Source organism: Nicotiana tomentosiformis, chromosome 2, assembly GCF_000390325.3.
Source record: "Nicotiana tomentosiformis chromosome 2, ASM39032v3, whole genome shotgun sequence".
Taxonomy (NCBI): domain Eukaryota; kingdom Viridiplantae; phylum Streptophyta; class Magnoliopsida; order Solanales; family Solanaceae; genus Nicotiana; species Nicotiana tomentosiformis.
This window is the reverse complement of record NC_090813.1, coordinates 152,184,664-152,190,210: the sequence shown is the minus strand read 5'-3', so window position 1 is coordinate 152,190,210 and position 5,547 is coordinate 152,184,664.

Sequence of the window (5,547 nt, the reverse complement as noted above, 5' to 3'; positions counted from 1 at the left end):
ACGAATTGGGGACTGAGTGATTTGATAATAGTCGGCATCATGAGAATTTCAGATTGCGTTCCAGCGATAAAATAATGGACGACAGAAGAATAACACTTAAAGGTCATTCAGGAAGATGCTTCCCTAAAGCAAGCAAGGTTAGCAAAGTTAAGCTTAAGGGACAATGTGTGCGAGCTATACTAAGTGTCTCCCTCGCGAGTAAGGAAATTTATTATCCTTGGTACAGAAGGATTACTGCGAGGCGAGTAAGGGTCATCGATGATGTGAAAAGACGCCAAAGATGAAGAGATAAAACATCTATACGTAGATCATCGTAGCACTAAATCTTAATACCTCCTAAAGGGGGGATATGGAATGATGTGGCGTTAAGTCAGAATTAAGTGGTTCTAATAACTATGAAATGGTAAAGGAAGAATGCAAAAGAGAAAATGAGAAAGGGATGAGATTGCACTTATTCAAAGACTACAGATATGCTACGATTCCAGAACATTATGCAAAAATGACGAAAAGGAGAGGAAGTAAGGGTTCCTGCCCGAGATGTTATTGATAAATAAGGAGCCAGTGCAAGACATAAGTTAAGACAAAGGAAATTAACCCAAGGAATATTACGCAGAATATTGATATGAGAATGGGCCAACGAGTAGTTAGTAGTTGATTCAGGAAGAGCCTAGTTATGGCTAGACAAGAAGATACAGAAAAATCAACAGATCATGCAAGATAAACATAGTGAACCCCAACATGGAGAATTCAGTCTCGCAGATATGACATCGTGACCCTTGAGAAATATTCAGATAGGAGTTGGAGTAGTTAAAGGTACCGTATGGGTGTTACGAAAATAAAAGAGAGTCCCACTAGGAAGACAGTCAAAACTTCAGTTCAGAAGCACCCCTACAAGCACAAGGGCGTGGTGGTAAGAAACTACGGATAATTATGGGCGAGGAAGGACATCAAAAAATTCCGTCGAGTATACGATGTAATAAGCCCGCAACTTTACAAGAGTCAAGGGGTCCTCCCTAAGTACTACAATGAAGGACTAGCTGGGAAAATAAGGAAGAACGCTTCAACCTAAACATAGTAACTTGAAGAAGAAATGATCTTGTAATAGCAGTCTCACTACAATATTGTATGCACTCCATAAGAAAGTGATTCGACACCTATCGTGGCTAATGAGCGGGAAGTGAAACCAAAATTAATGGTCAAAATCATATGAGTTGCACGAAAATTTTGGCATGTGTGGGAACTAAGATAAGCTAAGTATGCACGCAAAAGGGGGTAGAAAGACCAGGAAAAGTAATAGCTTACGTTTAAAGAAAGCTGAGAAGGAACGAAAGGAATTATTCAATCAATGATCCAGAGTTAGTTACGTTATGAATGCACTCAAGGTTTCGGAGTATAATCGATGCAGCATATATGTTGACAATCATACAGCCGTAGAAAACTCCGGTATAAGTTAAAAGAAAGAATTGAGTTCAGGTCATAGACAAATGATTGAATTGTTAGAAGATTGTATCATAGATATTCCCTAACGACGAAAGGCTAAAGTAATAACTAATACCAGGAGCCGCATATCAGAAGATAGCTTAAGCTTACATAAAGATTGGTCAGAGGGAAGAGGAAACTAAAGAGTTACATCAACTAAGTAAATTAGGAGTATGATTATTGGACCCAGGAAATTATAGAAATCGTGATTGAGATCATTGCAGAATCACTCTTAATATCATAGAATCAAGAGAGATAGTACAACAACCATATTCTATAACGGCTCTACGAGAAAGCCAGTTAGAAGAGTACCAGCCTCATAAGAAGTCAGTATGAAGCTCTTACCGGATTGTGTATGCACCAGAGGTGCAAGAATTATAATAGAGCTTCAAATTGTGGATGTGAATGATACCTATATGGAATGGAGGTCATGAAAGAGATAGAAGATGTGATGCGAAACTTTAAGGTAAGTAAGGTAAAGGTGGACGACATACGAGATACTCAAATGCAGAAGGTTATGAATGGTCCATGCTTCGGATAGATGGCTAGAAGCGCAGGGATTCAGTATCCAGGAATAATAGCGGCGTCGTCAGTGGCATGTCTTCCAGCTTATGGTTTCTAGGTATCGAGAAGTCTAATTAAGAGAGTAAAGAAGAGTTAGAGACGATGTGATGTCTCGCTTGATGTTCCAGAATGATATAAGAAAATCTATGATGCAAGCAAGTTGAAGGAAGATTGTGAATAGTATAAATAGATATGTGTAGGTTGCAAGCTAAAGTATGATAGAGCGACAAAGTTTTAGGAAGACAGGAGTAAGGATGAGAAAAGGCGAGTGAGAAGGTGATCAAAATGGATAAATCCTCGGGATGAAGCTCATGAAAATAAGAGAGCTGATTGTTTCTCTAAGTTATAGAAAGCTCAGTATAGCCGGAATGAACTCAAAGGAGTCTAAGACTAATAGCATTTTGAAGAGATGAAATGTTGCCTTGGTAGTAGAATAAGGGTGTAATTGTGATAGATAACGGATGACGTTTGGGCCTTCGATTGAGTAATGATTTGAAGAAAAATAAAAGCGGGGGGATTTCATGAATTGTACAGGATTAAAATACCCACGTAAGGTGAATCACATTGGGATGCTATGAAATATGGTTATGGAAGTATAGTATCTCCCCCAGGTGGATCAGGAAAATGTTCCCCGATGAGAGGTGAGCCCTAGCGGCAGTGTTACATAAGAGGTCAAGTTATCGGTATTAAGGTGAATCAACAATGGATGGATAAAAGTTACAAAGTATGAGATGAGATTAGGCCATTATTCTTAAGATGAACAGTAATGAAGAAACATTAAAGGACTTAGATTTATGCATATAGGATAAGCAACGAGAGTAACTTGGAGTTTGGTAGCAGACATTAGTAACGATAAATCAAAGTAAGAGTTCTGGTAGTAAAGTCATACGGATGGATAAACGGATCTATGAAATAAGATATAGCAATATCAGTAAGTTCAACAAAGTACCGAGCAGAGAACTTCAATATACCTATAGATGCCCAGAGAGACATCTTATCAAAGCTCTGTATATGTTTACAAAGTGAGGCCTAGATATTGGCTAAAAGCTGGAGGAAAAAGGAGAGAAGAGTCGCATAGGCACATTTACAAGGTCAGAGTCGTACAAGTTGCATGATAAAAGGTAGCATCAGTTACAAGATTGAAAGGATTCTGACTACAAGTCGTGGTGTGAGAAAGAGGCCTAAAGGGGGGAATGCCCTGGCCTTTGGATTTATTCACAGAACAGTAGCCTATATGGCAAGGAGAGTTCTAAAATATTCGCAAGAGCTATAGGTTATGATAAAGATAAGTGCATCAGTTAACATTCGAGGACAAATGTTCCAAAGGGGGGAAAGATGTTACAACCCGCATTTTCGTACGTTAAAGTTTCGTTGTAAGTTAATCGACGTAAGCTCGGGAATGAGATTATTTTGAGGTTATAAGTATTATGCTATTTCAAACAAGTGACGAGTAAATTCATGAAGGTGAGAGGGTAAGCAAATCGAAAAAAATAAATTTCGTCGAAGTTTGACATTTTGAGATAAAATACGGTCCAAGCTACAATACCCCATATTTATGGACTAGTGCCATACAAGGTACCACATGACCATGATAGCAAGATATATAAAGTAGGTTAAAAGTGAGTAGTATTTTAAATAATTTGAGATAATTCTTAATTATGTGAATAATCGGATAATAATTAATTTTTGATGGGAGATTAACCAATTAATTAAGCATATTTGGATAAGATTAAGTACTCCTCAACGTGGCAGCAAGACATATCAATCAAGTGACTCTTTAATAACATTACTAGGTGGCACACTTTGGAAATCAAGTGGTGCCCACAACCACATTGATAAAAGGCTTTCCAAATCCATTTAATGGAGATGCTTATGACTACAAGTAATGGATCTCTTCAGTAGCAACATGAATTAAGATTGATTTGCTTACAAATTTTTATTACAATATTCATTATTCATTAAGAGTGAGATCTTATGTTTGCTAAGCTAACGGATGAAAGCCACAAAGAGAATGAATATGAAATCATATAATTCCATTCTTGAAATAGTGTTAACGTGATGTCCATGGATGTAGCAACAACCTAATTTTGAATTATGTAATAGCAACGTGACTTGCAAATCTAAGGGAGTACGGTACAATCTTTCTCAAGAATATCATACGGACTTTCCCCTACTTCAATCCGTCGTTACGTGTTTTTCGCAAAGGACGTGTGTTAGAGAGATTGTCAAGAGAACCAGCTCAGATATGTTAAGGCTATCCCTTCTTTTGTTTTGGCATTATCAATACGATACAAACGAAACGAGCAAATGCACAATTTCCACAAATGACTCTATTCATAGAAGTACTAGGGGTGTCTATATTCTTGATTCCCTATGTGAATTATTATTATATCTTATGTTCATGGGTCTCAGAAAAATACGTATTTGATAAAGTTTATCCGAAAGGCATATTGATTTTATGACATTCCGTGAAATCTTATTAATGTATTTCTTATGCATTTCATGCATTTATACATGTACATTGACCCATGACCAGATGAAGTTATATACGCGTATATTATATGTATATGGGATATGGGAAAAGGTTATGGTGTTATATACGCACCACCACCTGATCAGCTGGTATACGTTGATAATTTGCCCACAATGGCCGAGATGATATGATAGGATGCCCTCAGAGGCTTGATGATATTATGAACGCATATATCTATGCATGATATGATATTTATTCACATATGCATGACATTATAAATATGAAATGATTCACAGAGCTATTCAGACTTACATGTTGAGTCTTTTACTCCATGTTTCTCTATGTCTTTTATTTACTGATTTTCATTCTTTACATACTCGGTACATTATTTGTACTGACGTCCCTTTTACCTGGGGATGCTGCGTTCATGCCCGCATGTCCCGATAGATAGGTCGAGGGTCCTCCAAGTAGGCTATCAGGTCAGCGAAAGATGTTGGTGCGCTCCATTTGCTCAGGAGTTACTTATTTGGTCAGTATGATTAAGACATGTATTGTTTGGTATGGCGGGGCTCTGTCCCGACCTTTATGACAATTATGTATTCTTAGAGGCTTGTAGACATATGTCATGTACGTAAAAGATTTTATGGCCTTGTCAGTGTATGTTCAGTGTACGAGTGGTTATTTTGGTCTTATAGGCCCGTACGTCTTATGTGTAAGTTGGTATTATATATTGTATTCTACTTATCTCACGGCAGCCTCTCTGGATCAGTTATCTATGATAGTATGATATGAAAAATACGTTACGTCGGTACTCGGTTGAGTAAGGTATCGGGTGCCCGTCCCGACCTATCGATTTGGGTCGTGACAAGTTCACAGATCCCAATTTAACATGGGTAATCTCTTGATTTTGGAGGGACGGATACATATCCTAACATTCATCATTTTATATTTAATGATCATCAATCAATCATTGCGGCGTGCAACCCGTTTCAATCATAATATCATTAATCAATCAATAACCAATATCTGCT